General features: G+C 36.6%; 1 pseudogene; it reads left to right on the plus strand.

Moving 5' to 3' along the window:
- Nucleotides 1–15,336, plus strand: part of LOC122683654 — an 89,456-nt pseudogene extending 74,120 nt beyond the window's left edge.
- The last annotated feature ends 6,355 nt before the right edge of the window (nt 15,337–21,691 follow it).

Consider the following 21,691-nt stretch of genomic DNA (forward strand, 5'->3'; position numbering starts at 1 on the left):
GAAATATTTTTCATATTTTTAAACAGCAGTTTAGCATAGAAAAAGGATGGAGAAACTGAAGTGTGAAAAACATCAGTGTAGCTAAAAGCACTGTCTCCAAATAGAATATAGTTTAGCATTTTACCTTTAAAATGTGCATAAAAAGCATGCATCTGGACATTAAAGGTCCATTAAATAGCTGATTTTTAAGAATTAAAGCCCTTTCTAATCAGTCACCTGAAAGAAAGTAAGTTTATAATGTTTGTATCAGATTTGGAAAAATGACCTATGGTAGACATTGTCTAAGACACCTCAAGTTTTCTGCCTCCTGATATATGTACCCAATGTAATTCCCTCCTCTTGAGTGTAATGAACCTGTGCATGTGGTAAGATGCCTTCCTTGTAATTAGATCAGTCAGTTCACTTTAATTTAAAAGAAAGCTGAAGCATCAGAAAGATGCTCCTCTGTTGGCCTTGAGAAAGCCAACTGCCATGCTGTGAAAGCCGTGGTCCAGAAGACAATGAGTGACCTCTTAGAGCTGAGGACCTCCATCCTTTCAAATTATAAGGAAATTAATATTGGCAGTAGATGTTGAGTTTGGAAATGAACTTCAAGCCTAAAATTGGATTCTGTTCCCTACCAAAGCCTTGATTCCAGCCTACGGAGATACTGGGGAGTGGTCCCTACTATTTGAACTAGTTTAGTACTTCAAGGCAGGGACTGTTTTACACTAGTGGGTAGTGGGGTTCAGCTTCCACAATGTCACTTTCATGTAAATCGGGATGGAAGAGATTCATTGTCAATCTGGAGAAATGTTTCTCCAAACCAATTAAGAGCAAGGATTGGAAAGAGCCCCTATAGGTCCTTGGAACCCCTTCATTGAGGACTGGGAAGTTGGGAAGGCTGGTTAAGTGAGCTGAAGGCACCTAAGGTGCTTAATTTGTAAACAGTCTCTTTTCCAGTGGTCTTGCTGTTTGCAAGTAATAGCACAAACTAGGAGGGTTTGGGTTTCATTTAGAAGTGTTCATTTACTGGAGTTGAAGATTAAGAATTTTGGTGTTTTTTTGTTTGTTTGTTTTTGAGGTGATTCATCTAGAGTGTGAGAGAATTGGTTTGCCATATTCAGTAAATCTGGAGTGGGCATGGTTTTCTATTCTCTCCTGACAATTTTTACTGTAAGGGAGTGATCCTGGTTCACTCTATTCATAAATATAAACTTAAGAGATACCTGGGTAAAATAAACATCTGGAGGAAAATCAGAATTTTCTTTAAAAGCAAGTTGAAGTTTGTATTAGTCGTGAACAGGTTCACCAGATTTTTGTGTGTGTGAGTGTGCAAGTGTAAATTTTGTTCCAAACAGGTTTTGAAAAACCTTGAGGAATTGCTCAGTGAAGTCACCCAGTGATTGCCCAAGCCTGATCATACAATAAATCAGTGAACAGGTCTCCCAGTTGTAATTCTAGAGACCCTTCAGGATTTTCCCAATTAATGATTTTCATCCAATGCTGGGCCTGGCCTTCACTGCCAAGCATATGGGCCAGCTTATACAAATCATAGAAATCAGGTTGATAAGTTTGGATGACTATTAAATTCCTGAGCAAGTATGTAAGGATCTTTGGTTGTTTTAGGAAAATCTTTGACTATAGCTCACAGATCAGCTTTAGTCCAGGGAATATCAGAAATTAAGAGTTAAACTGCTGGGTCCTCAGAAGACTTAATTTTAAAGGGAGAAGTTCTTATAAATTCAAAAAAAAGAAGGTAGAATTTTCAAGAAAGAAAAAGGGGGATTTTAGGGTATAGAAGAGTCATAGGTGGCATAAAAAGGAAGGAGGAAGGGATCTTCCCAACCCAGGGATTGAACCAGAGTCTCCTGTGTTTCCTGCATTTCAGGTGGGCTCTTTACTGCTCAGCCACCTGGAAAGCCCTGGAATCTGGCCACTGGGAGCCAAGAGAGAGAGAGAGGATGGTGGCAGAGGCTGAGCCTAAGACAAGGAAGTGAAGGAAGAGAAACCCAAGGCTTTGGGAGCCTTTTTATCTTTTCTTTAATCATTTGTTTGTATCAGTTAATCTTAAAATCTTATTTTGCATAGAGGCATTTTGAGGATTCTGACAATGCTTGGAAACCTCAAAAATATCAATCACAATCAACATTCCAGTAAGTTCTAGAAATTTTAAGCTGTTGTAGTCCAGTTAGTTTTACAGATATTAAATTTGGGGATTTCAAAAGTTCCCCATAATGACCACTGACATTCTAAATTGGTTTTGGTCACATTGGCCCATTTATTTAGAAAGACACATGAGGAAGGACCACAGTTTTTAATTATAAAATCAAACAGATCCTTGTAGATGAGGGCACCGTCAAAATACTTAGATGAGTGGAATCCCATTTCTGAGAGGATTTTCTCTAGAGTAAAAGTTTTCCAATAGCTCACATAGCTTATAGCTCAAATAGTTCAACACAAACAGCTTGCAAGCTAATCCCAGCCAATTCTAAGGAAACAGCTTGGTCCCAGAAGAGTCAAGCCAGAGGTTTTTCTTTTCCTTTTTTTTTTTTTTTTAAGCCAGAGGTTTTTCAACCAACTTCCATAGAATAATCCCAATTTCATGGAAATAGGCCAGTGGCCGGACAGCTGGCACAATTTTGGTGAAACAGTCTCTGCTTTATAAGGAATGGGCCAAAGATATTTTTAGCCAGCTTTGGTTGACAAAGTCTGTTGTCAAATCAGACTGAAGTACTAAACAAGTACCCACATACAGAACAAGGCTTTAACCAAAGACAAAACCTTTTTAAAATAGATCCCAAATCAAGCTGGAGAACTTCAAGTGCAAAGAGAGTGTGAACTTGAGTCAAGGAGAAACAGATGTGTGGTCAAGCTCCAGGGTCAATGAGAAAAAGAGTGATGATGAGCTTAATTGTAGGTATCACACCTATTTGCTCACCAGCACTGGAACATTTGTGGGTCTTCACTGGTGCCTGTATGGACCACCAAAATATTGACTTGAAACAGAGAGACTACCAGATATTTCTCCAGCAAACATACGTTTATTCAGGATCAGCAGAGAATTGCAAGTATCAGCAAGCCATGTGCAGGGCAATGAAAGGAGACCTCTTTTCTAGACAGGAAAAGGAAACTGGGAGGGCTGGAGTAAACAAAGAGAACATGGCTTTTTACTGACTGAGTCCTTGCCAGGAAAGAAGAGGGGTCTTTCTTCTTCTTGGGCTTTGCTATTGTTGTAGGGTATGAGAACGTCCCCTTCTGGTCTCCTGGTTGAGTCTATTTAATTGAAGTTTCTGTTTATCTTTTTTTTTTTTTTTACATTTGGAAGGCATGACATCTGTGTTTTGAGGTTGAAAATGTAGTAACTGGATCACTAACACACATGCATTATAAATTATACTTTATTATTATATATATATAATGTGATATACATTAATTTTCTCTGGCAAGATCATAATAATAACAATCTTTCTAAGATATTTAAATCATCTAATACTATGTGAAAGGAAAGAAAAGTGTTAGGCACTTAGTCATGTCTGACTCTTTACCACCACAAGTTCTGTAGCTCACCAGGTTCCTCTGTCCCCAGAATTCTCCAGGCAAAAATACTGGAGGGGGTAGTCATTTCCTTCTCCAGGGGATCTTCCTAATCTGGGGATCGAACCCAGGTCTCCTGGGTGCATTGATGGCAGATTCTTTACCATCTGAGCCACCAAGGAAACCCCTGAGAAATGAAGCCCTTCACAGTATCTAGCTATCTAGCTAGCCCTGCTCAAAATGCAACAGTTCAAACTGTTAGTCATCTTATGTTTAAGAGGGAAAATATTTGCGTATGATCCAAGTCAGAAGGCAGGAGGGCACCACTTAAAAGTTTTGCTTGTAAAGCCACAGTGCATGGATTAGAAATTCAGCTTTACCTGTTACTGCCTGGATATTTCCTAAACAAGTCATTTAATCTCTCTGTGCTTCAGAATCTAAATCTATGAAGTGGGGATATTATTGACTTATGTGTTAATTTTTTGAAGGCTGCATGAATTAAAATATGTAAAAATCTTTGTTTCTCACACATAATAAATGCTTATAATTAGCTTTACTATGTCAGGAGGACCCGAAGTACAGTATACAAAATTACTACAAATGTTCATTTTTTGGGTTATTTCTAGAAAAATTATACCTAATTTGAAAATAATTCTTAAAAATGGAAACTAAAAATGAAGGTTTGTGTTTCATGCATGCTGCGCTTCATTTATTTATTGCTTGGCCAGAGGTATAATTTAGTCAAGGTCTTTAAAGAAGATGGTGTTGATTTTTAATTTAAAATTAGCAGTGGATTTGCTTTGTTTGTTCTATTCAACATTGTAATTCATGTTCTTAATTCCCCTTCAAGTTACTTTATCTATGGTTTTTTTTAACTACCCTAGTTGGTTTTATCATGTGGTCATATTGACAGTTTGCTTAGTAATTTATAAAATGGCCAAACTGAGCTCATGAAAGGAATAATGAATACTCCATATGACATTCATTATTGTGATTTTCAATAATAGTGTAAATTGCATCCACAGTTTGTCACTAATTTCACTTTGAAATTAAACAGTTTCTCCAATGATTATTCTGTCTTCTTATTGACAATAACTGGTCTCTTACATGAATGTCAAATAATGGTTCTATTTTATATCCATATTTTAAAATTTTTATCAAATGCAGACATCAGGTTATGAAATTGGTGATCTTTTTTATGAAAATTAGCATTGATTGAACATAATAGCAGAGAAAGTCCATATTGTCCCTGTGGGAGGCAGGATAATGCATTTCCTCACCCTTAGGGTATCCACATCCTGATCCCAGGATCTTGTGCATATATTCTGTCACATGACAACAGGTAACTAAAGTTGCTTGTGGAAATAAATTTGTTGAGCAGCTGACATTAATGTAAGATTATTCTATATTATTGGGATGGACCCAATGTTACTGCCAAAAAGTAGAATCGAAATGCAAAATGGAAAGTTAGAATAATGCAGTCTGAGAAGGATTTAGTCTTCGCTTTGAATTTGGAAAAAGGTGGTCTTGATCCAAGGCTTAAAGGAAGCCTCAAGAAGCTAGAAGTGAAAAAGAAACAAATGCTCCCCTAGACTTTCTAGAAAAGAACTCAGTCCTGCCAAGCCCTTGAAGTTGCCAGGGGAAGCCTGTGTCAGACAGGCTTCTACAGAGCTGTAAAATATCAAATGTCTTAAGTCACTCTTTGCAGTGTTTGTTATAACATCAGTAGAAAGCCAGTGTGGTGCCCGTCTTCTAAGGGGGGCTCTCCTGCTGTCTCCAAGGCCGAGCAGACTGGGTGCTAACCGAGCACCTAGGACCGCAGACAACACCTAAACTTCAGACAGTGCATTTGGCAGAAGAGGAATAGTTCCTGAGCGTCTGTGAAAGAAATGATACAAGTGTGACAACTAGTCTACAGACATGAATGCATACAGCCATTGATGCCAATTTTATAAAATCCCAAGCCACTTCCTTTGTAGAAGAAAAAAAAAAAGTTAGCTTAACATACCACGCAAATCTATTTTATATACTTTGATAGTTTTCACAGTAATTTTACATTTTACTCAAATTGTGATAAATATCATAAAATTTTCTATTTTCTGCTTTATAGCTTAGAGTCCCTAGATCCATTGTTCAAAATGCTATATATGTATATATAGATACAGATTTACATATTTAAATTATATATATATAGTTATACATATAATTCAGCCTTTTGAAGAAAGGAGGAAAATGGAGGCAACATATGGGCTTAGTTTTTAGAAATATATGCCTGTATTCACGTATGTGTTTGCCCTACTGAATTGAAATGTGCCTTTTCCTTCCATCCTCTCATAAGAACATTCTTGCTTTGCTTGCTAGCATTTGAAGAGGAATGAAAGAATTAGTTCATAAGGTATGAAGGAGTAGAAAATTCCTTCCTAAAGTTGTCATGTTATCTTTCTGGCCACCTGGCCCATGTTCTGACACAAAAGAGACCAGTTTAGTCTATTATTTAAAGCTGAATACACCAATTCTTCTAGAGAAGGCTAAAAAACTAAAGGAAGTACTTCACTGCAGACAAGAAATTACTGTGACCATGACGCTATGTTTCATTAACCGTGAATTATTTTCATTTCAAGTGTCTTTTTATGTCAGAGCAGCAGGTTATGATGAACGTGAAACCCCAAAGAGAAATTGTGATATATTTAAGGATTGCTACTTTGCATTATTGTGAGCTTTTTGGTTTCTTTCCAGAATGACAACATGGTACATATTAGAAACAATGACCTAAAATATAGCACACATTTTTTTTAAAGGTTTACTTTCAATTAAAAAAAAATACTTTTTCATGTATCAGATGTATTTATAGCTTAGCGTCCCTAGATCCATTGTTCAAAATGCTATATATGTATATATAGATACAGATTTACATATTTAAATTATATATATATAGTTATACATATAATTCAGCCTTTTGAAGAAAGGAGGAAAATGGAGGCAACATATGGGCTTAGTTTTTAGAAATATATGCCTCTAGCACTGACTTATGAGTAATTATTTTAATTTTTTTCTTTTACCTCTCTTCCCTTTCTTAAAGAAGCACTGTTAACCAACCTCATGATGGATTATTGCTCCCTGCTGCACTAAAATGTGGCATATAACATGCAATTGATAAACTTAAAATTCTTACAAAATGGGGATGATATTAGTAAGAATCAACACATACAGTTCTTACCAGGTGAAGGCACTGTTTTACACATTGTTTAGGTACCGAGTCACTAAGTTGTCACAAACAGTAGGAATACCACACTTGCATTTTATGCAAGACAGGTGAAATAAGTTATCAGAGTCATGTAGTGGATCTGGTAAGCATAATAATCTTGCTAACAAAGAAATTTTCTTTTTTGTGCTTTTATCCACAGCTTAGATTGACATTAGTTTGGCTTTTTGGTTGCAAATAACAGAATAAATTCAAGAAAGAAGAGGCACATATACATATATATACTAGCATCATAGCATCTCATGGAACACAAGTGTTGTTTTTATTCTTCTGTTGTTAAGTCATATCTGAATCTTTGTGACCTCGTGAACTATAGACCACCAGACTCCTCTATCCTCCACTATCTCCTGGAGGCTGCTCAAATTCATGTTCATTGAGTCAGTGATATTATCTAACCATCTCATCCTCTGTCACTCTTTTCTTGTTTTGCCTTCAATCTTTCCCATCATCAAAGTCTTTTCCAGTGAGTTGGCTCCTCCCATCAGGTGGCTGAAGTACTGGAGCTTCAGCTTCAGCATCAGCTCTTCCAATGAATATTCAGGATTGATTTCCTTTAGTATTGAGGTTTTGATTTCGCTGTCCAAGGGACTCGCAAGAGTCTTCTCCAGCATTGCAGTTTGAGAGCATCAGTTCTTTGACTCTCAGCCTTCTTTAGGATGGAACTCTCACATCCATACATGACTACTGTAAAAACCATAGCTTTTACTATATAGACCCTTGTTGGCAAAGTGATGTGTCTACTTTTTAATACACTGTCTAGGTTTGTCATAGCTTTCCTTCCAAGGAGCAAGCACCCTTACAAACATAGGAGGTCTTAATAAAGATATTGGAACCATTCAGTAATAAGCAGTTAGAATCACATTTCCACCTTTCACTTCTTATATTTTTCTTCTGCTATTTTAGTCTTTCTTCTTTCTAGATTAATATTTTCTGTTCCCTTATCTTCAAGGTCAATAGAAGCTAGCCACCACATAACTCTCATGATCAATGGCTCTTCATTTCATGTCCAGTCCATATGAGATTTGTCCTAATTATACATTCTTATGCTGAGAAATTAGATTAGCCAAACCCAGCTTAGGTGTCCATATTGTCATGTCAAAACAGATGATGACTGCATCTGCAGTACCTTGAATATAAGAAGTAGAGGAGAGGAAGTTGAGTAGAAACTATCATTTTAGTAACTGGAATCTTCCAATGTAAACTAATGCTTTTTTAGTATTTTAATGTGCTAATGTATACATTGTGTATTATTAATTCAAACTCATGCGATACTACCAATGAGAGGCTGATGATCTCTTTCTATGCAAATTATATGAATAGACAAAAGTACATGAAAACTAGAACAGGAAGCTCTTCTTTGAATTCCATTCCAGCAAACACATGCAAAGGTTGTCTACAGAGAAGCTCGATAGTATGACTATTTATATGATTATATTAAATTGATTAATACTTGATTGATGTATACTTTTGTAATGGATTTTGGGATAAATATTGCTAAGTGTGAACAATCAATTATTTAAATCCCATGATTCTTTAGTCTCTATTATTTGGTTATATGAAAGTTCTTGATTTCTTAAAAAAAAAAAAAATTCCAGTATTACATATGTATGATAAAAACAATCAGATATAATCTGAATTTGTGATATTTATGATATAAACTCAGACATAATCTGAATTTATTATCAGACCATTTATGGTACCTACTTCTGCACAATTATTACAAGTGTATGAACTGTGTCTTCCTGACAAGATATCATTGGGTGCTTACTATGAAAGAACTAAATTCTGCTAAACAATAAATGTTATGGATTTGGGGGTTTTACACCACACTATAAAAGACTTTCAGTGGTCAAAATTAGTACTAAGCTTATGGGGATGGTAGGGTTCTCTGTGGGGCTCTCTTTAGTCACTATGTCATGTCTGACTCTGCAAGTCCAGGTACTGTAGCCCACCAGGATCCTATATCCATGGGATTTCCCAGGTAAGAATGCTGGAGTGGATTGCCATTCCCTTCTGCAAGGAATATTCCTGACCCAGGGATCAAACCCACAGCTCCTGCATGGGAGGCATTTCCTGCTTGGCTGGTAGATTCTTTACCACTGAGCCACCTGGAAAAACCCCTCTCCGTGGGGTGGAGAGATTAGTTAGATTTCCATACCAGCAGGAGATAAGACCTTTGTCATGGGGTGGGTCCCGTGTCAGTAGCACAGCCTTGATCCCACCAGAAGGAAATGAAAGCTCTTTCTGAGGGAAAGCATGATTGATTTAGGCCCCAGATTTCCACAGTCACATCTCTCTCTGTCTCTTTCTCTTTCTCTGTTACTCTCTCACACACATACACATTCTCACTCACTCACCATGAATGAGAATCTGTGGGAGCAAAAAAGTCGCAAAAAATTTAGACTTTCATGGACTTGAATGCTGACATTTTAAGAAATAAATAACAATTGATTATATGAAGAAAAAAACTAGAATTATTAAAGTGAGCTAGCAACAAGTAAATAAGGGGGAAAAACAGAAAGAACGATATGGAGTACATTATTTAAAAAAAAATAAATAAGTGAAATGAAACAATATATTGTTTCAATGTAAACATGTGATAAAGTATAAAAAGGCCAAGGATGATAAGTTTAAAATCCAGGATGTTATCACCTCTTTTCTGGGAAGGGGACCATTAGGGATTTGAAATCCTGAATGAGGGAAGTGTTGGATGGAGAGTGACAGAATTCCTTAGATTAAGGTTGCAGTTCTTAAATTGCCAGTAGGTTCTCAAGTACTCTGTTATGCTTCAAAGTTTATATGCATGCCGCACATATTTTGTATATGTATCTATTTGTTGTTGTTGTTCAGTCACTCAGTTGTGTCTGACTTTTTACGACTCCATGAACTGCAGCAAGCCAGCCTTCCCTGCCCTTCCTCATCTCCAGGAGTTGGCTCAAAGTCATGTCCATTGAGTTGAGGATGCCATCCAACCATTTCATCCTCTGTCGTCCCCTTCTCCTCCTGCCCTATATCTTTCCCAGAATCAAGGTCTTTTCCAATGAGTCAGCTCCTTGCATCAAGTGGCCAAAGTATTGGAGCTTCAGCTTCAGCCTCAGTCCCTCCAATGAGTATTCAAGGTTGATTTCCTTTAGGATTTGCTGGTTTGATCTCCTTGCAGTCCAAGGGACTCTCAAGTCATTTTATATACATTTTATACACACACACACATATATATATATTAAAATAATGAATAAAACTTCCAAAAGGAATTATATAAACTAATATAAAATTAAGTAATGTTTTATAAAATAACTTTAAACTTTGTACTTTAGATTACATGGTAACACAAGGTCTAAATTTATATTTCCCAGGGAGCCATATATCCTGATGTCCTGAAAATTTCTCTTCTTTCTCTGTCTTCCACTTCTTTTCCTCTCTGTCCTCCTTCTTTTTGGTGGTAACCCTGAGAAAAGCTTGTGTCTGCACTTACTTCAATTTTAAGTTTAAGCAATAAGTATATTCTGCAGTATTTCAGTGGTTACCTTAGAGCTCTATGGTTACCTACAACTGTGATGGCAACAATCAGACTTAATTCAGTAAATGGATTTACTTTATGATTTGTGAGTCACAAATCATTTTACTTTTTAATGGTTTCAGGTTAATGAGAAAAGAATGGAAGTTTAGGGAAAAAATAAATATTCCTCCTAAGCCAATGGGACCTCATGGTATATATACTTACTTTAGAGTAGTTTGAATAATAAAACCAAAATTGATTCCAGAATGGAATCATCATGTACCTGAAACTAAAGTAAGTATACAGAACTCAAAATATCCTTAATTGTGTGACAAAACTCTTTTTGTATTTTAAGAAGTGATTTAGTTTCAGCAAAACATTATCTGCTGCATTCAGTTATTATCTAATTCCTCAGTATTTAGTGTAATAAATTTAATTAGTAATTTTTAGTGTTGTAATTGTATAAATGATGTAATAGTTCCTTGCTAGTTTCTTGTTTGAGTATATTTAGTTAACTTTATGACTACATAATTTGTCATCACTGAAACACAGCTTTTTTAAATTAAAACTATGACTAGTTTAATATGGTTGAGATCACCAGATTAAACCTGCAAAAGTTCAGTTAATTTTTAAGACTGGTATTTTACTGTTGACTTGAATTCTCATTTGAAAGTCCAAGGGACTCATAATTAATAGAGTAAAAATGCAAAGCTCAAACACAACTATAACATACCGAAAGCAAATTAAACCAATAATATTAGGTAGTAGGCAAGAAGGAAAACATGTTCATCTTCCTATATTGAACATCATGTAACATCACCTTTAAGAGATTTTTTAATGAAAATTTGGAAGATATGTGAACTTCTTATCGGAAAGATATTATAATTAGTTCTGTAAAATATGACTGTTTGATATTCCTACACAGCATTCCAGTTCACTGCATTTAGTGTGTTACATTCAAGATATTAATGTTTATTTTTATGACTTGATGAATGAATGAACAAAGGAACAAATAAGTGAACAAATTCTTCAGGAATCTATTTTATATCTTCAGCATCACTCTCTTTCAACAGAAGATGTATTCCAGGATCCTAAGTGTCAGAAACTGATTGTTTTTTCTGGTCTATGGCCTGATTCTTTCATGCTTCCTTTAATCTTCTGGTGTTTTCTTTCTCAAATGCTTCTTATAAGTGCATCTGGATATAATGAGGATCCAAGATACCTTCTGAAGCTAGTGTCATTTCATGATTGTATGATAAAGGTTTTTTAAGTAGAACAGCTTAAGTTTGACTAATGTGCAATAGATAGTGACATTCCAAAGATGAATCAGCATTTGAAGAATCTACAAAGAAAATTTAAAATAATTAAAACATGTTGATCTTAGTGTCTTGAATCTTCTCACCTCAAGTATATGAGAAATGACAGGGGTCTACAAAAAGTTTAATACACTATGCCTGCATTTGTGAGGCAGGGTGGACTAGGATCTGACTCTCACTGTGGGATTCTTGCAAGAGAAAAGGACTTAATAACTCTTTGGCTAGTGATGCTATTTTAGGGTCGACCTACATACACTCCTTGGATAAGTCCCAACAATGGATGAATGCCTGTAGGGTTCTCTCTTATCTGATGTGAACTGAGCGGAGAGCAAGTCATCCTGTCCAAGAGCGCCACCTGGAGTCATGGAGGGAACAAAGCGGCAAGGAACTGAAGGTGCACATTCCCAGCTCAGGGCAGATCGGCAAAGGGCCATGGAGAACTGATGTCAGGGGAGAGAGAGCTGGACTGCAGCGAATGTCAGAAGTCAGAAAAGAAACTCTTGCAAGATATCCAGGACCTTAGAGCTGAATGGTGGTTAAAGAACTGTTTTTATCTAGAAAAGAGGGCAGGGAAAGAATTGTCTATGAGAGGTTTCAGTAAACAAATAGAAGTCAACTCCCCATTTTTAATCTTAAAGGCATCTGACCTGAAATAGGCTGGTGTTAATATAATTAAGTCATAAAAATATGCTATTAAATAAAGATTCTGAGTGGTGATGGATATCTTGGACTCAACATTATGATTACTGAATTGTGTGTGTGAAAAACAGTGTGAAGTATCCCTAGAACAAGTTTTATCTGAATGGGCAGGAAAATCCTGACAGTTACCACACTGAGTATATTTTAAAGGAGCAGTGGGTGATAAAAGGAAATTTGCATTTTGGATATGGCAAAAGGAGTTATTCAACCTCCAGTTTACATAAGAAAATGTAAAACTTTCCTTAAAAAGCAAATTCAGTTCTCTAATACTGTCAAAGTAAGTGGCTGTGTTCTTTGACAAGGTTGCATTTGGTTTTATTTTATTTCCTCTATTTTTTTTGGATTTATTATCCAAATCCTGTGTCTTGACCAAAGCTGGGAGTGAGGGGCAAATATCACTATCCCACAAAAATTCTGTTTCTAAGAATACATATGAAATCTCAACAAACTTTTGTTATATCACAACTTAACTTTTAAACATTTTAACAGTTAAGTTGAAAACTTAATATTATAGCAAAGAACAACAATTTCCTCACTGTCACCTGCCAGATTCTTGTTGGAGGTGGTGTAATGCACTTTTGAAGTAGTATTTAGTGCTCATTTTCAGCTAAGGTAAGGGAGAAGTGAGAGTGCATGTGTGCTTCTTTATTGTCTCCTTAATGATGAGTGTCTGAAATTGTCTTCTCTTTAATTTAAGGATTTGGAGATATCTTTCATGGTGAAATGCAGTTTCATTTAAGCAATCTGACAAGTCAAAACTTTATACATCGCTTGCAGAGGAAGCCTGCTGAATACATTTCCAAACAGATCTGCTGCTGTAACTTTCAGATGTTTGTTTTAAATTTCTTCTATATTTTTTCAATTTGCTGTTTTACAGAATCACCCAAGTACTTAGCCAATTAGTACTTCATGCTTCATTTTTATCACAAAAACAAAATCATCTGGATTTTCATCTACATTTCTGCTTTCTTTGCATACCCATTGAATTTAGCATCTTTCCTACAAAAGATATAGCAGAAGACCTTACAATAAGTCTCATGAAATAAATTCACATATTTTGAAGATATATCAATATCATATTTTATCAGCAGCTACCAACAGTTGGACAACTTCTTGTGTTATATGTCGGCATCAGTTGTTAATGAGCTCTGCTATGTTGGTATTGCTATTTACAAAATAGCATATTTAAGATTTCTATTCTCAAGCAGCCTTTTCACACTGAAATAACAGTTATTACATTTATGTAAATATGACAATATACTTACAAATTTTTTTCCATGTCATTAGATTTATTTAGGGCTAAAAAAGAATGAGGAATATAGACTGGTTACCAGTTGGCTTACAAACAGTATTTTTATTTTGTTGCAATATAATCACTTTATGAATACATAACTGCAGCATGTAAGCAAAACAACATATTATATGCTTTTGATACTTGGAATTATCTTTATAATATTTATCCAATTGTTGTGACAGTAAGCTAATTTTCCATTTTATAAATATTTTTTCAATCATATTGCCAAGTTGTTAGTTGAGTAACATCCTGAAATATTGCATCAAGCAAGTGATCAGAAACTCAGTTAGGTTAATCATAAATCCATGACGCTTTCTACATAAAAAAGCTCTTATCTTGTGTGTTATAAATAGCACAGTTTATTCCATAAGTTGGGTAAGAATTTGTATATCACTGTGGTAATATGAAAAAAATGTTCTGAAAGTACAAGGGAACAAAGAACAAATGATATATTGGTGATAGAAAACTTTTGAGGGCAGGGATATTTTAATCTGGTCAAAAAGAATAAGAGTTTTCCAGACTAAAAACTATACATTGATTTGGCCTCTGCCCTTCATCCCACTATCCCTCCTTTTTCTTTCTTTTTATAAACTGTACCATTGGTTTGAGTTTTTTGAAGTTTTCAGATAACCATGAATAGCTAGAGATTATTCCTTCATGATAGTAGCGTGTGTTATGAATATTAGGCCCAGTGTCTCAAAAAGAACATTGAGTATTCTCATTTCTTTTCATGGACTGTTAAAGGATCGATTGTTTAAAATTTTACTAAACATTATTTATATTGTACAATAAAAGTGATAGTCTCTGGTGACTGTCAAATTGTGCCCAAATCCTGGCTCGTTACATATCAGTTATGTGATTATATGTTATTTTCCTCCTGTTAGCAGTGGAAAATCACGGCATTTACTTGATAAGAGTTGTGAAGGTAGCCCTGGTCCCTGCTGTCATGAAGAATCAGAAAGCCAAGAAGGTGGTATAAACCACCTGTTTGAGGAAAGACCGAAAATTTCTGTCTCTGGAAAAGGACATCCAGCTTAAAAAGGCACTCTACTGATTTGTGAAATGGCCAAGATGCACTGAGGTGGCGTACAAAAGGCTATCCTCTGTAAGCAGTTGAAAGTGCCTCCTGCAATGAACCAGTTCATCCATTTAACCAGGCCTTGGACAGCAGAACAGCTACACGGCTGCTTAAGCTGGCCATCAAGTAGAGACCAGAGACAAAGCAAGAGATTGTTAGCTGCACTTAAGGAAAAAAAGCTGTGGGCAAAGGGGATGTCCCAACTAAGAGGCCATGTGTCCTTCAAGCGGGGGTGCAGACTGTCCCCACCTTGGTAGAGAACAAGAAAGCTCAACTGGTGGTCATTGCACAAATGTGGACCCTGTTGGGCTGGTTGTCTTCTTCTCTGCCTGTGTCTTAAAGTGGGGGTTTCCTACTGCATTATCAAGGTGAAGCCTAGGCTGGGGCATATAGTCCACAGCAAGATTTATACCAGCATCACCTTCACACAAGGTAATTCATAAGACAAAGGGGTTCTGGCTAAGCAGCTGGAAGCCACAATATCAGGACCAATTACACTGACAGATAGGAGAGGTTCCCCATCACTAGGGGAGGCACTGTCCTGGGTCTGAAATTGGTGGCTTCCTTCCCAAGCTGGAAAAGGCAAAGGACAAAGAACTGGCCACCAAACTGGGCCACGTGTATACTATTGAGTTTTCTGTACTTAAATATAAGTTCTCCTTCAGCCAGTGTTGACTGAGGGGAAAAAAAAAAAGTAGCATAGTGTATATCCATTAGAATGTATGGCTTACAGCATGTTAAAATAAGCCATTGATTTCTGACTTTTGGGTATGTACTATCTTTGACAGTCACTTCACAGGTTCTTCACTTTAGATCAAGAATTATACCCTTCTCCCTATTATCTTTTTCACATAATCTTTACAAAAGCTAACACTGTGCTTTTCAATATCATTTCAAGAAAGTACTTATTTCTCAACAGTCATTCAGTATAAAGAGATGCAATAGACTCTTGCCTCTAAATCCTGTCTGAATTTAAAAAAAATACTAGAAGCTAGTGTTTCCTTTCAATAAAACCAATGTCACATTGTTTTTGTACAGTACCATTAAAAGGTCTCTATCAGCATCTTTACCAAAGGTGCGTCCCTGCCCTTGTATTTGTGCTTCAAATACTTTGCTGATTGTGTGTTCACTCAGATGGTATTTTCAGTCCCATTTATAGTAGATCTTTGTCCTTTATACTAAGGTGTAAATCTATTTTGCCCCTAAAAGTAAAACATCTGGGAAATGTTAATCCCAGACACTCCTTGTCACTATTCTCTTTCATACTTCCTTTGCATCATGCCTTTAGAAAAGGGAAAACTTGAATATGTATGTTGTATGCATGTATATGGGCTTGCCTGGTGTCTCAGTAAAGAATCTGCCTGCAGTGTAGGAGACCCGGGTTCAGGGGTCCGGAAGATCCCCTGGAGAAGGTAACAGCAACCCACTCCAGTATTCTTGCCTGGAGAATCCCATGAACAGAGGAGCTTGGTGGTCTATAGTCGATGGGGTCACAGAGTTGGACCCAATTAAGTGACTAGGCACAGCACCTCATATATCAGTGTAGATAAATTAAATCTACAGGTTTCAAGAAATTTATGTTTAATGAGAAGAGACAAAAATATATCCAAGATGTTGGTACCATTACATGTCACTCTGTAGACTGGTGATAAATGCTACGGGGCTATAGGAAGCAGAGAGGACAATAAGTAGCGATGAGAGTTGGTATTGTTCATTAGAGCTGATAAAGCAGCCTCTCAGATGAAGTGGCTTTTAAACAAAACCTTGATGAAAGGGAGGGAAGAGCTATGTGAATGTTTGAGGTGCCAGCATTCCAGGTAGAGAGGGGAAAGAGCAAGTGCAAAGCCCTGAGATAGGAGCATGTTTAGGAAAGTGTTCAGAAAATACAAGGAGAATAATACAACTGGAACTGAGTAACTATGAAGATGACGGCAGGTTAAGACGTAATGTCAGCCACGTGGAGAGGTATGAGGCAGTGCTTCTTGGGTGTATTGAATTGAGCACTTCCACTTTTGACAAATGTGTGTGTGTTTATACATATATATATAATACATATTGTTGTTTAGCTGTGAAGTAGCATCCAATTCTTTGAAATCACATATAGAGGCTCCTCTGTCCATGCCTTTTCCCAGGCAAGAATAGTGGAGTGGGTTGCCATTTCATCTCCAGGGGATCTTTCTGACCCAGGAATCAAACCCAAACCTCCTGCATTGGCAGACAGATTCTTTACTGTCTGAGGCACCAGGAAGCCACATACATATTTAAAATAGGGAATTGAAATATGATGCCCCAAAATATGCCTGTTATTTTGAGCTGAAGGCATTTGAAGTTCAACCAATAGGAAAGAAGTCTTCCCAGAGCTTCCCTTATCTGATTAAACTCTTGAGTTATGATGACTGCCATATACATCCCCTCTCCTGGGAAGTTTCAAGACCATGGTAAACAGAAAAAGTTGGCACTGAAATGGACCGGTACAAATACTACTCCATTAGTTTCCCCCATATGTTTGCCTTCCCACAGTTTATCACCTTGGAAGCCTGAAGTCTTTCCTTTTGTCTTGTCTCTTCTCTACATATTTATTATTAACATTCTAGATAAACTAAATTTCTAACCATTCCTTTGAGTTACTCATCACTGAGTTTCTCCTGCATGTATGCACGCTGTATAGAATAATATCCCTCATTTGTCTTTTCTGTTATTAATTTGTCTTTTGTCAGTTTAATTCACAGGGCCCCAGCCAGAGAAACTAGGAGGGCAGAGGAAAAAGGACTCGACTTTTTGTAGGACTTGACTGAACAACAATAGCAAATAGTTTTTGCTGTCTGTAAATGAAAATAATAGTGTGTTTAATCATACACTGTGCAGCTGTGCTTTGCCACTCAGTCGTGTCCAACTCTTTGCGACCCCATGGACTGCAGCCCACCAGGCTCCTCTCTCCATGGGATTCTCCAGGCAAGAATACCTGAGTGGGTTGCCATGCCCTCCTCCAGGGGATCTTCCCAACCGTGGGATCTAACCCAGGTCTCCCGCATGGCAGGCAGATTCTTTACCATCTGAGCCACTGAGGAAGCCTAAGCTATGCATATATAATGCTTTTAAAGCGAATATACCATCCTGACAGGGTAATATGAAGAAAAAATAAAACTAAAATAACTTATAAAAGCGCGCTTCAGTACAAAGGCTCAACTGTACTTTAAGACACGACAAAACTGCTGGATGCTTGCCTTCATGTGTAGAGTCACTGTGACCCTTGTAGCCATATTTGTAGTCTGAATTGGCAACTCAGCACTACAGACCCTTTAGGTTACGGCTATGTGATTGCTCAAAAAGTGAACAGTGCTTGGCAAAATCGAAGAAAACTCAGACCCAACTTCACCTGATTTGCATAAGTTTTGTCTTCTCTGTAATGGGGAAGTAATTTACATTGAAAGTGGTGTTTGAGTCTGAGCCAGACAGTAAAAAGTACTGAAACAAGCAGGGCAGTTCTTTGTGGTGTGGCATTGTCTTTGAATTTCAGAATGTCCTACTGTCTGGTCTTACCAAATACAGCGTGTCACGGTCAGTGAGATAAACAAAGCGCTTTAAATAATTCCAATTTTCTCCCTTGCATCTTGGTAAAGATCTTGGTTTTATTCTTTCCTAAGTGTAATGGGCAACTATTGCAGCCTTTAGAAGAAAAATGCCATGATCAGATATATATTTTAAAAGAATCATCTTTTGATTAAATGTTAAGTGCTAGGACATTAGAATTAAAACTCACAAATCAAATGATTGTATTTTATATACTTTTTGTTTGTTTTCTTTTTCCTTTTATTTTGCCTTCAGTGTTTCAGAATAACATATTTTAGGGAAAATACTGAATTCATTTGAAACAAAAACATTTTACCAGTTATCAAGTTTAAACATTGTCATAGGGAACATCAGTTTGACAGAGTTCAAGGCTGTAGACAATTGGGAAGATAGTCCAGACCTGCAGATTTGGTGTTGATATGTTGAGTTCTAATAGTTTCTATATTACCAACAATTATGGAAAGTAGACAGCAGCTTCTCCACACTCATAAATATAAATCTAAAATTGTGTTCTACCTCTAATGTACTCCACATTGTAATTAACACTATATTGGGGGGAGTGGGTAACATCATGTTCTTTCTCATTCAACAATGAACCAAAATAATGGGGATCATTTTGGCTTAAAATGAGTTTGTTTTTCCTTCCCTCCCACACTGCTTATGTCTCTGGATACAAGCTTTTCCACCCCATAATTCATCCTGAGAGTAAACTGGCTGGGGTAGCCAGGAAGACTGCTCAAATCAAAGAGATATGTGGTCCCAGTGGAGACAGTACTTCTCTCTGAACCTTATATCATACTCAGTTGATTCAAAAAATGGTTGTTTAAGGGAGATGTTTTTTCCTAGGCCCAATTCATCAAATATATCAGAAAACTTTTCACACTAAAAACCTGTGCTTAGCAATAAATCACTCAATAGTATCTGTAAGAGAGGAAAAGAAAAGCTGCTTTAATTGTTTCAGCCCTTAAATCAGTTAAGAAGGACACACCAACTTAGGAATTTTAACAGTCAAATCTTATCTATGAACAATTTGCTAAGTTCATCAAATTTATCAAGACTGTATATGAAAGTATTTGATTTGATGTTAATGATCAAGTATTAACATACTTCCCAGGGGTGCTAGTGGTAAAGAACCCACCATCTAATGTAGGAGACACAAGAGACACAGGTTTGATCCCTGGGTCGGAAAGATCCCCTGGAGGAGTTCATGACAACACACTCCAGTGTACTTGCCTAGAGAATCCCATGGACAGAGGAGCCTGGAGGGCTATAGTCCATAGGTTTTCAAAGAGTCAGACACCACTAAATCTTCAGGCATACATGAAGATTACTAAAAGTGTGGGTCTAGAACCACACAACAATTGCACATATAGTGTTGGGGAATGTATAGTAGTATTTCATTTAGAAGCAGGGACTTTTGAGGTTGACTATCAGGGTTTAAATGTTAGCTCTACTGCTAACCAGATGTGTTACCTTAAGTTATTTTTCTTCTCTATATTTCATTTTCCCTATCTGTAAAGGGATATCTAACTACATGTTTGTTGTGCGAACAAGATAACCCATGCACTTAAAATACTTAAAATGTTTGTTGAATGGGAACTCATATATAAAAATTTGGCATTATTGCTGTAATTTAGAAGATTAGCTGTACTAGATATTTATGTTTCACTTTAAGGAAGAGGAGCAAGATTTTGACACAGGCTGAGTGGGAATATATAAGTGTTTGCTCCATGGTGCTGAACAAATACAGCTTTCCTATGATATAATGAACTGTGATACTTCAAAAAATTTCACTCTTTTAAAGTGGAAAAGTTCACATCCTAGCTTTAATTTCTATTAAATTTTCTGCAGAATAGGCAGCTTTTATTGTTACAACAGGGATTAAGCACCAGATGTATTAGTTGACAGCAAGTTGATTCCTAAAGAAACTCATATATATGGCTCTAGTTTATGCCCTTTTATGAATTTCCAAATATTTAGAAACAAAAAGATAAAGACCATTGTTAGCTTGGTAGTAACAATTAATTCTATAAAATCCTAGAATGGAAATCAGGAGGTAAAGAAAAAATTACAGTTAGAAGCAGAGTAAGTTAGCTTACTCACACAGTTTTTTAAGGAAATTTTAAATTAAGCCTTACTTATAAAGTTAAATGTCATCCAAAGTCATGATAGAAAGATATACCAAAAAATAAATAAAATTAGTGTCAAAATAAATGGTGTTGTCTTTGCAGATTCATGTTAGCCTATGAATGCAGGAAAATAAAAAACTGCTATAACACTGTTAGAACTATAGAAGCACTGTTAATCAAACTGACTTTTTTAGGGGCAAATGCAAGGACTGGAGTGTTATTTCTATGGTTGTTAACTCCCCTGTTTTATGTTATTTGTCCATTAGGTGTTTAAGGAATCCTGCTTCCAACTTATTTGCATAGCACTATTGTTCAATATCCACACTGTCAGTTGGTTGTGTTTTTTCTCTGAATGATGTTCTCATCTGTTAGTATGGATGGAGTTGTCGGCAGCAACAGTAGCAGCAGAAATCACCATGATGTTCTGGAAACCTGTGTAAAGGCAAAAGGATCTGAGAGTCTCAGGAGGGCTGAGGACCTTCTCTTCAGTTACCATTTACCAAGACATGTTTACTATGTATCTTGTGACTTTTTTAGGCAGGGATGCAAACCTGAATGAAGCCGAGTCCACAGTTCCTGCAGCAGCTCCACCATGGAGTAAATTCATGCTTCTACTGAGGTTGCTGAGACCACTCTTCTCCTCTTCTCTCCCTTGTTATTAGTGTCGGTAATTAATTTGAACAAGCCCCTTCATCTCCACTTCAGAGGGAAAGGGATGAGTGAGTACTGGTTATGAAAATGGAGATGAGATTTCTCAGTGGCTGAGTCATGCCCACCTCTTGAGACCCCATGGATGATAGCCCACCAGGCTCCTCTGTCCATGGGATTTCCCAGACAAAAATACTGGAGTGGTTGCCACTTCCTTCTGCAGAAGATGAAATTAGAGTACTGTTAAACCAAACAACTTCCCTATAAACTCATGTTTCTTTGAGAAAGATATTTACCTTTGGTTGTGTCACATTCAAGTGTTCCTATTGATAAGAATCTAAAACTCAGTGTAGACCACGGTGGAGTTCTAGTGGCTTTAAAGCAAAGTTTTGAAGTACCTAAAATCAGATGAATGAGGTATATTAGGAGTGATAATTTTGCCTGAAGATAACTGCTCTCTATACATGCTCTGCCTTAAAATTAAGCCCACACATGTGCATATTATATTTTCTATAACATATAATACCAAAACATTACTTTTATATTTTGACACATAAAAAATAAGTGGGTATGCCAGGTATATAAATGCATTCAAAAGCTAAGTACATGCAATAGTGCATAAAATACATGGGCTCCAAAAATTCTATTAATGTAAATATACCTGATTGATATAGTTTTTAAAT

Source organism: Cervus elaphus, chromosome 25, assembly GCF_910594005.1.
Source record: "Cervus elaphus chromosome 25, mCerEla1.1, whole genome shotgun sequence".
Classification (NCBI taxonomy): Eukaryota; Metazoa; Chordata; class Mammalia; order Artiodactyla; family Cervidae; genus Cervus; species Cervus elaphus.